This window comes from Echeneis naucrates, chromosome 2, assembly GCF_900963305.1.
Source record: "Echeneis naucrates chromosome 2, fEcheNa1.1, whole genome shotgun sequence".
Taxonomy (NCBI): Eukaryota; Metazoa; Chordata; class Actinopteri; order Carangiformes; family Echeneidae; genus Echeneis; species Echeneis naucrates.
In genome coordinates, this window is record NC_042512.1 from 6,797,097 (window position 1) to 6,813,197 (window position 16,101).

Genomic DNA, 16,101 nt, shown 5'->3' on the forward strand with positions numbered 1-16,101 from the left:
TGTGAAAACTGATTTTATTAATTTAAAAATGGCATTTAAATTTCATGAAGTTTATCAGTCTTGTATTTCTGAAATGGGACATAATATATTAATGAATATTTGTATGTTAATGTTCAGATGTTAGTCTGTGGTTCATGGGTTTATATCACACGTATTTAATCATACAGTGGCTGTTGTCACAGCATGTACTCTCATATATCTGCATACAAACATACACAAATAAATGATTATCCTTGATTTTAAGTAATATTATTGAAAATGATGAAAATACCAGATAAATCACTCATAGAATATTAATTTCAGCTCACTGGCCCAGGGATGGTGGTGAAATATCTTTATGATCAGGCAGCTTCACAGATCTGTTCCACAGCTGGAGCATTTGTCTCTTATGTCTGATACTCGAGGGCTCCCAACCCAAATCACCATGAAGAGCCAACACTGAGGTCCATTTGTGTACTGCTGTAAGATAACCAATAGCTCTATGATGCTGAGTATTACAAAGAGAATATTCACAGAATCCCCAGACAGCAGAAGCATCGTCTGACACACACACACACACACACACGCACACACAACAGAACAGAGTAAAATCATGAACTCCCAGATGAGCACAGTGTTCAGACTTGTTCAGGGCTCTACCTGCAGACTGAGCTAAAACACTGACAGCTGGGTTAAATGTCATGTGTTGGTCCAACCTCAGGCCAAGACATTTATACTGATCAGTGTAGGACAGCAGTACTGTCCCAAGATTAACAACATTCAGCTTGACCTAAAATTCACCACTTGTGTTTTGTCTTGGTTCTCCATTAGTCTCCACTTCCAGCACCGTTTTGGAACAATGTTCAGCATAACGTGAAAATTTTTTCTTTCTTAGCCAACAGAATGACATCATCCACATGTAACATGGCTCTATTGGTTGAGTTTGGGATATTTCAGTCATAATGCCAATTTAGTTTGAATATCAAACAGATTGTCAGAACTAATGCTTTCATTTTCCAAGGAACCCTCCCACCTGGTCCATTATTAGAATAATAATGTTTACATGAACCACTGACCCCAAAGCAGTTACATGAATGTACATGAGCAACACAGTGCAGCAGTGGAAATAAGGTGGCTCCAAACATACCTAATGTAAACATCAGCACCTCAGGAAAACATCCATTTTGCTGTGATTGTGTAGCAAAGCTTTAGTCCAATCAGCTGCAGTGGTTTGGTTCCACACTAAGATAAGGATTGGCTCTAAGGGCTGGTCTGCTGGGGGAGCAGTTGCCCCGTTGCCCTCCTGTCTCTGCTGCAGGAAACATGTTTGCTCCGTCTGCCTCGCTGATCTCCCAGCTATGTTAAATATCAGTCTCAGGATTCTGTGGACTGATATCAGATCATTCAAATGAAGATCAGTCAAAATTGGGATAATACATTTTATCCCATCACAATAATCCATTAAAAATGATGTAGATTCTGCATATTTAAGTATGATTTCTGCTTTCAGCTCTTCATGTTTCTTCAAATATATCATTAATGATGAGTTACCTTTTCTGTCTAGAACTTCTTCTTCTTCTTCTGCAGCAACTGTTTGACTGGTTTTAGAGTGGACTTACCTGCCAGAGCTCAGATTGTTATACAGGAGTTCATATGTAGCAGAATCAGAGATAGAAATAAAGTTTGGCTGACTCTGCTGTTTGGTTATTTCTGATGTGTTAAAATGACAACGTCGACAGTTTGAGTCAGTTCAGGTTCTTACAAGTATCGTTTCATTTTCTCATTAAATCTTGTCACTGTTTGTATTTGTCTTCTCCTAAAGTCACCTATTTTATTCTTTACTCAGGTTGATGGACTGCAGGTTATCAGAGATCAGCTGTTCTTCTCTGGTCTCAGCTCTGAAGTCCAACCCCTCCCATCTCAGAGAACTGGACCTGAGTTGGAACAACCTGAAGGATTCAGGACTGAAGGATCTGTGTGGTTTTCTGGAGAGTCCTCACTGCAGACTGGAGACTCTGAGGTCAGACTCATGTTTTATTTCTTCTCTCAGATTAATATGATGTTACAGTTGTGGTGACTCTGACCTGCAGACATCAGGCTGATATTATACTGATCCACACTGAGGATCTTCATGCTGACTTCTGCTTTCTTCTTCTCTGGTTTCGTCCAGTTACTGTGGCAGAGAAATGTTGAACTACAGATTTAAAACTTGAAAAAAATGATACAAATCTTTCAGTCTTTCAATGACAGGAAACACTTTTCCACAGTGACATGAACAAATATATTTTCAGTCGGGTGGGAATCATTGGCTATCTCACAATTTGAGTCGATTTGGATTTTTTGGCCTACGATTCAATTCATAGAGGTTTCTGCTTCAACCTATAGGTGTGCAAAGGCTCCTTATGATCTACTCCAGTCTGTTTTGACAAATGGATACATTGAAGTGTCTTTTTCACATTTATTAAGTTTTAAACATTTATCCATGCGCAGATGGAAGTTTTGCAACTGTTGCTTGAAAGCAATATCACATATTTCTTGAATAACAAAAATAAGTGTCTCTTTAAAAAAATTTAAATAAAAGCTGTATAATTAAACATGCTGCATTTTAAATTTGAAAGAAAGTGCCTTTTCACATTGTGGACCACGGCTGCTTCTCTAAGTAGCTAGTGATTTGAGGGGGGGGGGAGTCACGTCAAGCTCGGTCTTCCTGGACATTCGGTAAAAATCAAAGTGAGTCCAAATCTTTGGCTGTGTAAGACCGCGCCCGTCAACGGCAGCTTTCCTCACAATGACCTTGGCTCTTGGTGAATCGTGAAGAAAAGTTCCCAAGCTTGGATATAGGAGCTCTAAGGGTCTGTTCATAAATTCATTAAAGTGGAAACATACAGTTAAGATAAACTTTTCAGGACCTCTTGCTGTATCATGCAGCCAAAACTTATCATTTTACACAAACAGGGATGAGATTAACATTTTTTTTTCTGCAAGACGCCGTGGTTTTATGTCAGGTTTTATATTTGCAGGGTTAATAAAGCAGTGCAGTTAATAACATTAATTCTCAATTCATATCAAACCAGTCTATAATAAAAATGATGAAATCTCAACACTACCTCAAATCTGAACTAATTCTGTTTCGCTGGTTGGGATGAGAGCGGCTCGATCAAAAGTTTCCTTTTTTGGAGACCATCTGGTTACACTTCCGCTTTTGTCAAGCGATGTTTCTGTTATCAACACGTTTCCATTTCGCCCATCTTGAACGCAACTTGGTTCACATTCCACAACAGTGAAAATTTCCCAATCACAGTGTCAGCTTATTTTGGTGCATTAATCATTCTTAACTTTATAACACTTCAGCTTTGAGTCTTATTACTCTGATCCTCATCTTTAACATTTATTAGTATGATTACTTTTATTCAGCTACATTTCATGTTATTCACGCATACATGCAATCATAACTTTCGCCGTACTTATTTAGACTCACAGTTCTCAGTGGTTTTCATGTGTTTAGAGTGTGCAGTGTCGGTGGGGACAGTCCCCTGGGGTCTCAACCTCACCGTTTCACTCTGTGCTCCTTGACACCTGCAGCCATGACGAGGTCGGTTTAATCTCTCTTTCCTCCATTGTGGTAGTTTCCTTCTTGTTTTGGTGCTTATCACGCGCGCGTATGTTCCAGAACCGGCTCCATGGTGACGGCAAACAGCGTGTGGATTAGTTTTATTTTTTAACGTTGATTTTGGGACATTTTAAATGGTTTCTGAATTGTAGGAAATGAAATTGTGATATTTACATGAATTGATTTTTTTTTTTTTTGGACACCCCTAATATTCAGTGTTGTTCCAACACAACTACAAAGTCATGTGACTAAAGCAGACTGACTGAGAGATTCAGACCAAATTCAACATGTTTGTTAAACATGGTCAACGCTGAATGAAGTGAAAATGTTCCAGATGTTGTGAACCATGTGTTGACTTGATGAAACATTGAACACTTTCAAGCAGGAACTTTGTCTCTTAAAGTCACATCTTTTATTCTTTACTCAGTTTGGAGAACTGCAGTTTGTCAGAGATCAGCTGTTCTTCTCTGGTCTCAGCTCTGAAGTCCAACCCCTCCCATCTCAGAGAACTGGACCTGACTTGGAACCGACTGAAGCGTGCAGACTTGAAGGATCTGTCTGATCTTGTGAAGAGTCCAGACTTCAGACTGGAGACTCTGAGGTCAGTAGAGTTGGACTCAGTTCATGTTCCTTTCAGTAATATTGTTTAAATCCAGTATCAGAGCAAAGACTCTGTGTTTCCTGTGAACCTTCAAATTCCTCAGTGAAGCTGTGAGAGCAGAACAGAAACAGATTTCAGAATTAGACAGAAAGACAGAGAGAAAACAGTCAGCCAATCAGATCAGTCAGAGGACTGTTGTGATCATGTGACCATCAAATGAAGCAGATTCCAGCTGAAAAACTCAGAGATGTTCAGATTCTGGTCCTCGTCCATCAAACTGTCAGATCTGAGCTGAGACTGTTTGTTCTCTGATCAGGTTCATCTGTCACAGCTCTGAGATCAGTCTGACTGAAAGCTGCACATCACTGATCTTCTTTCATCACACTGTCACCATGTGGTCTTTCTGCAGACTAGAATCCTGTCTGTCTGTCAGAGTCTCTCAGTTTAAATGGACCTTCAGTAAATCATCAATAAAGTGATGAACCTTCATGACTCAGCTCTTTATCTCCACTGTGGACTCAGAGAAATGTGCTCAGTCAGCAGACTTGAGGTCTGTGAGTTTCCAGCTCAGTGTGTTCACTCCAACACGTTAACATGAGCTGAGAGGAAGCAGCTGCTGCACATCTGGACTGAACAGGACTGAAGTCCCTGCAGGTCTTTATGCTGGATCTGCATCACTGACTGACAGCTGATGGACAGAGTCAGGAAACACTGATGGATCTGCTCTCTTCTTCTCTCCACAGGTGGGGGCGGTGAAGAGGAAGGTGTCTGCTGATGGAGGATCAGCTGCTTCCTGATGATCCAGATGTTGCAGCAGCAGCTTGTCCAGACTCTGGACCATGTTCCTGGGAGGTGGAGAGGAGAGCTTCATCCAGCAGAGACTGACAGAGGAATCAGAACTGGTCTGAGAACAGAGTCCAGTCCACCATGATCCCAGAGACTCCTCAAGTCCTCCTCTCCTCTCAGCCAGCTCCTCCAAACTCCACCTGGGGTTTAGGTTCAGCTTCTTCTGGACCCTTTGGGCCGCTTTGGGGACATTTCTAGAAGCATTTTTGCTGTAAAATATGAAATATTTTCTTGTAAAAAACATGACTGTCAGTCGTCACAGATGAAACTTTTAAAATGGCCTTTTCTTTCTATCATAAAAATGAGGCATATTTTTTAAAATGTTTATCTACAATAGTTCTTACTTTTATCCACAAATGGCAAAAAATTGTCAATAAATAAAAGGATGCTGGAAGAGCAGAACTCAAGACATGACACTGCAGCTGCGTAGTTTATCTTCAGAAAGGACAATTTTTATTTAGTGTACTAAAGTATTTTTAGAAAACAAACGTAACACCCTGTTTTAATCTGAGTGTTTGTGTGGATGTTGATGTGGCCTGGGTGGGATATTTTCTTGTTTATTTTTATATTTTAATGTGTAAAGCACTTTGTGCAACTTTGTTCTTTGTTTAAGAGGGGCCGTATAAATAAACTCAATGAAGTTTAAAGTAGGGATTGATATGTTTGGTTCAGGGATTGGTTGATGTGATGTAATACAGTCCAATAATGGTCTGGAAGAGAGGGTCCACACTTTCAGGTTTCTTGGCGTCTTCGTCTCCGCCGACAAAGCAATAACCACCCTGAACTGCCATATGCGCTGACTCTCATAAACTCTGTGCACCTTACTTCTATGTTTATATTGTATACTGTATATATTTCTCATATTTTGTCTGGTTTTTGTTTTTGCTTTTTTATTTATTTATTTATTTTTCCCAAACACTTTCTTTTACGCTGTCGTTTTTGCACTGATACTGGTGATACTCATTGTATATTTCATTGTACTGACGTAAAATGACAATAAAGGCATTCTATTCTATTCTTGTAGTGCAGCAGACTCTCAGCTCAGTGTGTGAATGTGCTGCTGCTGAACTGGGACTCATGAGTTCCACTCTGAACCAATGAGTCATGAATCATGAGTCTGACTGTGAACCAGTCTACAGTATGTGCTGTGGGTGAGTGACAGCTCATAGCGGGGAGGGAAAGGGAGTGAAACAGCAAACCAGAGCTGCTGCTTTTCCTCCTTCTTTCTATATGAACATGAGCACCATGATGCACACTGCTGTGTTCTCATATCAAGCTCATGTTCACCTTCTTTCTTTCACAGGGAGAACATGAAAGAAGCTGAAGCTGAACTCAGCCTTCCAACTTTAGTGCTCCGTGTCACAGACTGATCCATTTTCTGACGTTATAGTCCACACCAGGCTGCAGCCTCTCTGTGTGACACTTTGTTCATCATTATTTTCACACTTTAGTTCCTGCTTCTTTTCATTTAGGCTCCATGTAGGCTGTTCATGATGACTTTGTTTGTGTGTGGCTGTTTTCTTCTGAATGTGGGATCTCTGTCTGAATGAAAGTTTCACAATCACTGCCTCAGACTGCATTCAGAAGGAATTGTTGAAGTCATAGAAGCTGAAGAGTTGATGATCAGAGGCTGACAGCTAAAGGAAGCTAGAATGCACACTGCTCTCTGACAGAGTCGGCCTCCCTCCACATTTAGGAGGCTTTTTCACTTCTTACAACAGCTGACAAAGGGCTCATCTGGGATTTGAACCCCGGACCTGTCACACCCTGAGCCAGAATCATCCTGATTGTTCCTGGAATGGTTTGGTTAGTCAGAGTGTGTCTGTGTGTGTTCTTGTCTCTCTGAGTGGTTGGAAATGAAAATGGAGATCGGTAGAAGCAGATGACTCTGAGGATGAATGAATGTTTCACTGACAACATCACAACTGTTTACTCACCTCTCAACGCGGCTGTGTGACGTCATCGGAGATCAAAGACGGATGCGTCAAAGAGTCAGACGGAACGGCGCATGCGCACAAAGACGCTCACGCTTGTCTCGCGAACGAATGAAGTGAAACACAAATCAGCTGTTATTAGACAAATAAGTGCCGTTAAATTGAACAAAAACCAAATCTGTTGGTTTGTTCCTCCTTCTACTTATTAAAATGCTTCTTTTCCTGCTTTCGCTCATCTTTGGGATCGCGCACCTCGTCCACTGTGTGTGTGTGTGTGTGTGTGTGTGTGTGTGTGCTCTCTCTGCTGGTCTGAGATCTCAGTTCATTTAAATGCTTTGTTGGATCTGTCTGTCTGTATCATGTCAGAAACTCTGAAACACTCTGAACTTCTTTAAAACACGGTGGATTTACTGATATCAAAGTGTCCATAAAACAAGCATTGGTGGTTCAGTGGTAGAATTCTCGCCTGCCACGCGGGAGGCCCGGGTTCGATTCCCGGCCAATGCAGAGTAACTTTTTACCAACATCCAGATGTTAGAAACACAGTGCTGCTTGGAAAATACCCTGATAGACTCCAACACACTGTGACTTTGTGAAACAACCAGTGGAGCCCCCTGGTGGTCAGTAGAAGTGCAGCCCCTCTGAGCTGGTGGCAGACCAAGGCTTCAGTCTGCACACATCTTCCACATGTGATGGCACACACACTGTGTATTGTGGCAACATCCGTCCCCTCAGAGAGAATCTGCTCTTTAACCCTCCTGTCGTTTTCACCCCCCGCCCCTTACTTTAGTGTTCCTGCTCTGTTTGATACGGTGGCCGGTAAGTGCAAAACTAAATTACAAAGTGCCAAACACTTTTACAAAGCGTCAAACAAATTTACACAAATATAACACATAACATAACAAAAACATAACACAAATTTACACTTTTACATTTTATTAAACAACATTACATAAGAAAAACACTTTTAACACGGACAAAACAAATTCACATGTTAGAAAACAAATTTCCAAAAGAAATCTTCCGGAAGGGGAATGTACCAAATGCCGGAAGTGATCCAGAAGAAGATTGACTGTGAGCTCAAAATGTTTGTATCGGATTGTGTGCCGGGAAAACTTAGCAGGCATAGATTAAATGGTGTTTTGGGCGTTTTGTGGAAACAACTTGAGCCAATTTACGCGGTTGTGTTTTCCGTGCGGACGATCTGTAGAATGTTTAACGTTGATGAACGGACCAGACGGAAGGAGCACGCGCACAGGAGACATCTAATAAACAGCCGGAAAATGCTAAACAAGCTAAGTGTAGCATCGCGCTAACTAGCTGAAGCCGCTGTCAGACATTCAGTGAAGTAAAGTGTACCGTTTCATTTTACAGCCAATCGTTGTCTTCACGGAATATCAACGCGTTTAGTTAGTTTGCGTTGCTAGTTATTTATTTATTTATTTTTTATGATTTTAGGCTTTCAGTTATGCTAAATTCACAATTGTTGCTGATTGTTTTAGCTGCTGCTAACTTTCTGTTTTGATACGGAACTCCGTTCATTCCAGCAGAACAACCATGAACATCATATAAACAATTCATGGAGGACAGAAAGTCAAAGTCAAAAGAACTGTGGGCCGAAAGGAAACCGGTCCAGGTACGTGTGTGGATATATCTGTAAAATATGGAAGTCAATATGTGTGTGTGAAATGAATGATATCTTTTTGTTATTTTAGCAGATAAACATGGATTGATGGCGCCACATGGAGCTGATTTAAAAGCTCAGAGAGGGAAAACACTCCCATTATATACAGATCCGGAGGTAGCAGCACCTGATCTACTGAAGCATGATGTGAAGTTTACACGGTGCAAACATCAGCCTGCGGACTCTTAAAAGGATGATTCCTCTCCAAACGCCATCAGGTTGGAACTTCGTGGACCTGGACAACTGTTTGGCTATCGGACGATGTGGCAGGTACTCAGACAAAAGTCCAATCTTCGAGTGAAGAGAGATGATGTGATGAATGAGAGAGCACGCAGAAGGTTTCTAAGAAGAAGCTGCTACTCAATGGGAGCGAACTGTATGTGGCATGCAGATGGTTCTGATAAACTGGCTCTCTCAGGACGCATGGATGGATTTTTTCACCTAAAGTGCTGTGGCTCCAATGTGGACCGACAAATAACAAGAAGCCAACAGTGATCGCTGAGAATCTCCTCTCATGAGACTGAGGACTGATTGTGGCACGGAGAATGGCATTATGGCTGCCATTCAGTCTCCCCTACGCCTCCATCATGATGACTGCTGCTCTGGGCCGTCCAGCCACATGTATGGCTCATCCACGAATAAGCAGCGTGTTGAATCCTGGTGGGCCATATTTAGAAGGGGAAGGTAAGTGGCCTTCATGAAGTCATTTTATTATGACTGACCTTTCATTTGATTTTTATCTTTATGTTCTGTCGCAGATGAACTCCTCTAAACATATATAATAATTGAGGCTGGGACTTTAACGCGTTCATTTCAATTCATTCACTACAAAGCCTTTAATTAATTTTTTTTTTTTTAATGGAGTCCCACTTCTACTAATAATATATATTTACTTCCGATTCTATCCATTTCTACAGGTCTCAGTTCTGGATGGAGTTGTTTGCTGGATACTTCAACGGGAGCCATGAGCATCAGTGCCTTCTGAGATGTTGCTATGGTGATGTTGGATGAGTGTGTGAGACTGTGGAACAGTCACAGGATTCACACTTCCAGAACAGCGTCATGTCCAATGAACTGTACTGCTGACCACACAGGTAATATTGGTGATGGATTGATATTTCCATGTTTGTTTTATTATTATTTTATTGGTTAAATGTAAATAAATCATATAAATGCTATTTATTGTATCTAACACAGATTTGGCTCCACAGACTGGATTTGAGATTGAACCAGCTGATTTGGATGCTGTTCCAGAGGCGAGCCTGTCAATAGCTCCATGTGGGGACTCAAACATGCAGGAGGACTTTGACTTTGTTATGGAGCACAAACAACTACAGAAGCCAGAGAACTGGGAGTCTGCAAGAACTGTACATGAAGCTGAAAGAAACTGCTCAGCTGTGAGTCAGTGAGAAAGGGAATGTTCCCTTCCTGCATTATCAAGTGCTTACTCATTGGGGTTTCTGTCCTATTTCTTTTTTATTTTTTTAATTAATTTTTTTAATATACATGTCAAGAGCCATGATAAGACTGTGCTGTGATTTGGTATTAGACAAGTAACACAGAATTGAATCAAATATTGCCATGACTGAAAAACATGCAATTTTTCTGTTTTAAAATAGTTTGGAAAAAACTCATAACCAATCTATCACAGATGCAATCAGAAGGAAATATTTGTAATTTTTTTATTGTTTGTAAACATAACATTTGCATTCCCATTGTTTCATTTCTTCAGATGAACAGGTACCAGAATCATTTGGAAACATCACAAGGAAAAGTGAATGACAAGCTATGAAATCTGTTTTGGAGTGGTGGAACACTGCAGTCTGTCTGAACACCAAGTGTCACAGCTTCATTTTTGCTGAGTTTGAAATCAATTGATAAAAACTATAGCAAAGTAATGAGTCCTATGTTTTTGTAAGTATGGAAAACAAAACTTCTTGAAATAATTTGTTTTGTCTGAAACTTAACAGTGAAAATCTTAACTGTGTGGAGAGAAAAAAAAAACAACAAAAAAAACACCTTTTCGGAGTCTGGTCTCGAGGGGTGATCTAGTTACCAATTACAAGTTACAGTTACAAGTCACAGTGTGTGAATCTAGGAGTGCTAATTTCAATGTGTTTGAACATGTATTGGGAACTGGGAATGGAGAGTCATCCAGGAACTCTATTCTTGGCGATGGTTCCAATCCGGACGGGGGAGGTGAAGTCAGCCCAGCTGCAAACATCAAAACATCCTCCAGAGACACAGCAGCCTGACCTTCTGCAAAGAAATACCTTCAGTTACATCTTGGCAATGTATTTTCTCAATCAATAAAAAAAAAAAAAAGGTTATTTACAAACCTTCACAATCAAAGACACAGTCCGCCCAGTAGCCCAAAGTTTGACTTTCTTTAAGTCTCCTGTTACTTCCTGATGGACTGAGGTCAGGTTTGAAGAGTCTCAAGTTCCAGACCAGTGAGTGGCTTTTCAGAGTGGCACAGGACAGGGGCCAGCAAAGTAGGCTGTTGCTGCAGTGCAGTCAGAAACTGAAGAGCTGAAAGACCATCTTTGAATCTAAAAAGTCACCACAAACATTGTTTCACATTTAAATGACCTAAAGAAACTTCAATGTTTTCTAAAATGACTATCCACCCAAACATATAGAAATGAGTAAAAATGGTTGTGTTGAACATTACTGATTTAAAGAAGAACTCTGTGTCTTGCTTTGCACTTGGCAGGGTAATTGTTACTATACAGACTGCAAGAATTACGCACACAAACACAAGACTGGAATGACATGAGCACCTTTTGATTGGCATAAGACAGAGGAAGGGGAGACAGACATCACACAGCAATTATACTAAACTAAGGCACACATTCTGCGACACTGACTCAGAGCTAAAGAATATACATTCTTAATAAACCACAAAGGGGGATGATGAGGCATTTCAAACTAAAATATCTTAAATACAAAAAAATAAAAATCACATCATTACAAATATGATCTTACCTGTCAATTACAGATGGGTTGCAGTCAATAATGTACCATCAGGGGGATTCTGACACGATTTCTTTCTTTTCTTCAACAGGAGCAACACGTCTCAGACAGCCTGCTGTCTGTAACATTGTGCCGAGTCTCATGATGATGTCGTCTCATCATTTCAAAAAAATCTTACAAACCGAAATATCTTTCCCATGTAATCAATAAAGTAAAATTAAAATTAAGTGAGTCAGTTGTTTTTTTACTCACCTGTAGCAAGTACTCCTGACTGGATTTGTTTCAGGTGGATCCAGATCCTCAGTGTCAGATATTACTGTCTGAAAAACAAATGAAAATGTCTGAAACAACACACTGAAAGCAAAGAACATCAGGCTGCCATAATCTGCCTTAATACCTGTCCAGGCTGAGCTGTGGATGAATCTCTGAAACATGATAAAATTGATAAACTGATGAACTTTATGATACAGAGTATAACAGAGCTCTGAGTAACATTTAGAGGTAGAGAGGAACCATAAGATTTATAAATAAGATGATTGTGTTATAAATTATATCACACGTATGGTATTTTCTCCCACATGTTCATCACAATCACATCAACAACTTAAAGACAAATGACTTCTTTTGTAAAAACTAATACCTACCCTTTATCTTCAGGTTTGCGTTTTAGAGAACTGTGTTTTTTTTGGTTCAAAAACCTGAGAAGAAAAGCACACAATTGTCAGCAACTTTAAACAGCTTCCATTATTGTTCCCTCACCACATACAGTATATATCAATGGTGAAAGGTTATCAGGGTGTCTGATTGGAATAGTAAATGCCAAATAATCAAGACTTGGTTCTTAGACTTTATGCTTGAAAACAAATGAAAATCCTATCAATAAATAAATAAAAAAAACTGAAAGTACAAAATGTAAAAATGAACGTACCACAGTGTCAGCTGCATTGAATTCAGCTGTGATGACAATTTCAGAATCAGAGTCTGATGTATCAACCTCTGTAGTAAAAAACAAACAATTCAACACATTAATAATTATGCTACATCAGAGTAAAGGGTTGAAGGGGTAAAAACATTGAATGAAGAGATCCACAAACCTCCTCTAAAGTGTGTTTCTAGGCAAATGAAAAAAGTGCCTTTCCTATTTCCTTTTTATATTCTGCCAGTTTGAATGGGCTTTCTGACCCAGGCACATGGAGCACCTCTGAACAGTCTGGATACAAAAGAAGGTCTGCTCCTTCATCCATCTTCTTGTTAAATGTTCTCATTTCTTGGACAGCTTGCTTCAGTAGATCAGGTGCTGCTACCTCCGGATCTGTATATAATGGGAGTGTTTTCCCTCTCTGAGCTTTTAAATCAGCTCCATGTGGCGCCATCAATCCATGTTTATCTGCTAAAATAACAAAAAGATATCATTCATTTCACACACACACATATTGACTTCCATATTTTACAGATATATCCACACACGTACCTGGACCTGTTTCCTTTCGGCCACCAGTTCTTTTGACTTTGACTTTCTGTCCTCCATGAAACGGTGCACTTTAATTCCCTGCATGTCTGACAGCGGCTTCAGCTAGTTAGCGCGATGCTACACTTAGCTTGTTTAGCATTTTCCGGCTGTTTATTAGATGTCTCCTGTGCGCGTGCTCCTTCCGTCTGGTCCGTTCATCAACGTTAAACATTCTACAGATCGTCCGCACGGAAAACACAACCGCGTAAATTGGCTCAAGTTGTTTCCACAAAACGACCAAAACATCATTTACTCCATGCTGCCACAAACTTTCACTCTGCAAAGTTTTCCCGCCACACAAACCGATACAAACTTTTTGAGCTCACAGTCAATCTTCTTCTGGATCACTTCCGGAATTTGGTACATTCCCCTTCCGGAAGATTCTGTCGTTTGGAAATTTGTTTCGGGATTTGTAAAAGTGTTCTGCCACTTTTAAATTTGTCTTTTAAAATATAAATTTATTTTGTCTGTGGTAAGAGTGTTTTTATTGTGTAATTTTGTTTAATAAAAGATAAAAATGTTTCCCAACATGTACATTTGTTTCACGCTTTGTAAAAGTGTTTCGCACTTACCAGCCACCGTAGTTTCCGAGTTGATCTAACTAACTCAGATCTGCTGTTCTGTCTTCACATGAGACAGGCAGGAAGTTGGACTTTCTAAAGCAAAGAGAATCCGGTTGGTTTTCAAAATAAAACTGCTGTCTGCGAGCAGGACGCCGCTGACCAGAGAGAGTTAACTTCTGTCACTGAGCTATTAAAGAAAACACACGTGCTCTCCCCGTCGGGGAATCGAACCCCGGTCTTCCGTGTGACAGGCGGAGATACTGTCCACTATACTAACGAGGAGCTGGAAAGAACGATATCACGTGGTGTAACTTCACTTCCTCCGTGGAAAAACAAAGAGAGAATAAAGTTATTTCCTCCCAGTTTCTATCCAGAATCATCATCAGCACAGCTTCTGTCAGGAACATCTGTTTGTTGCTGACAACATCTGGATTACAGATGACACATCAGACTGATATTATCTGTGTCATGGTGTTCAGAGATTTCAGCAGCTCACATCCAACACAGAGACTCTGAGCAGGCCCACCTGGTCTTAGACCCAGACCCAGACCCAGACCTAAATCCAAACCCAGGAGACAGAGGTTGAGTGAGTCAGTGAGGAAGAAGCTGCTCGTTCTCCTTCAACAGTTTGAGCTGAGGAAAAGTCACTTCCTCTTTTCAGGAATCAACTTCTACCATCTGTCCACTAGATGGAGATAACTGAGCATCAACTGAGAACTGAGTTCTTCATCATCTGGAAACAGACAGCATTGTTTTCTTCAGCTGGAGCTCTTTGTTCAAATCTACATTGAGATTCAGAGCCAAATGTTTTTCCTTTCCTGGATTTACTTCATCATTTCAGTCACTCTGTGGATTCAGCTGACAAATGCAAAATACAACCAACATTTAAACGATGACGTGTTGAAACAAAACTTTATTGATTCAGTCTGGTCAGCAGAATATAACCTGATGAAATCAGCTGCAACATTAAACTGATGTTTCTACATGAATGCATCACTGATTCTAAAACCATAAACTGAACATGAATCCAGCACTCAGCGTTACAGCAGCACTCCTCTGTTACTGTGGAGCTGTGTCTCTTTTCTACTTTATTATAGATGACAGAAAAAAACTCCAGATAAGAAGCAGCTGTACATGCAGTGACTAGTTCTCCTGCTCAGGTATCGTCTCTCAGGGCATCATGTGTTGTATTTGTGTGTCTTTGTGTCCGATGCTTCACAGCTCACAGGCCAAAGTACGTGCTGGCCTTCATGGCTCACCTGTACAGATCAGAGAGCTCAGCTTGCTGCAGAGCTGTTATAACGCTCCAAAGCAGGAGGTGGAAATGACTTTTCCTGTTTCAGTCACTGTGGGAGCAGCCTGGTTCAAAAGGGTTGGATTAAGGCTCTGAATGAATCCTGGAGTGTTCTGGGTGGGAAGTGCCATCTCAGGCTCCCTTTAAAAACCAGACGGGCTTGAAGAGCAGCTGATTTGCTGTGATGATGAACTCTTGATTCTCTTGGAGGAACTGAACGGTTCCTATGATCCATGTTTGTCTCATTCAGACTGCAGCCTGAAGTCCCGGGGACATCATGCTAATGAACAGATCAATGGAACTGAAATAAACTGACAGTCCAACAGGAGGCAGGAAGAAGAAAGTAAAGGCCACAGACAACAATTCATCTGAAGATATTCAGTATTAATGCTGAGAGAAGTTCAGATCTCATCGTCAGTCCAGCCATCACATTTTCTTCCCTTTTTACCAACAGTGAAGTATAACAGTTTCTAGTTTCAAGCCTCCTTCAATACAACTTCCTCAGAGACACTGAAGAACGAGACCCGACGAAGAACCCAGGATAGAGAGGTTCAGTGAACGTGGTGTTGAACGTGTGGAGGTGGATCAGTGAGTCAGAGGAGACTCTGTAGAAGGACAGAGAGCCAGCAGGACAGTCCACATACACTGCTACTCTGTTAGAGACAGAGGAGGAGGAGAGGGATGTTTTTCTGTTGTTGTGACAGACAGAGTAACCACCATTAGAGCACATCAGAGTCCAGGAATGATCGTTATATTCGAACAAACAGTCATCACTGTATCCTTTCCTTCTGATTCCTCTGTAGCTCACTGAGATATAAACCACTCCTCTCCACTCAACCTCCCAGTAACAGCGACCAGTCAGACCATTTCTACACAGCAGCTGAGGACAGTTATTAAATCTGTCTGGATGAGCAGGATATGACTGATACTCTGCTACACGTGTCACCTTCCTGTTGTTGTCAGACAGTTTGAGGTTTCTCTGGATTGTGTTTGTGTCCAGTTCCAGTTCACAGACATCTGATGGAGAGAACAAGAAACAACAGCTGCAGTTTATCATCTGTTCATTTATCAACAACTTTACTGAAAGTGAATCATTCAAACTTA

General features: G+C 40.7%; 2 non-coding genes across 2 annotated transcripts; one reads left to right on the forward strand and one right to left on the reverse strand.

The window, feature by feature from the left end:
• Positions 1-7,406: 7,406 nt before the first annotated feature.
• On the forward strand, positions 7,407-7,477 carry trnag-gcc (transfer RNA glycine (anticodon GCC)). The gene has a single exon. It is a non-coding gene; the product is annotated as a tRNA-Gly (tRNA).
• Positions 7,478-13,913: 6,436 nt separating this feature from the next.
• Positions 13,914-13,985, reverse strand: trnad-guc (transfer RNA aspartic acid (anticodon GUC)). The gene has a single exon. It is a non-coding gene; the product is annotated as a tRNA-Asp (tRNA).
• Positions 13,986-16,101: the final 2,116 nt, after the last annotated feature.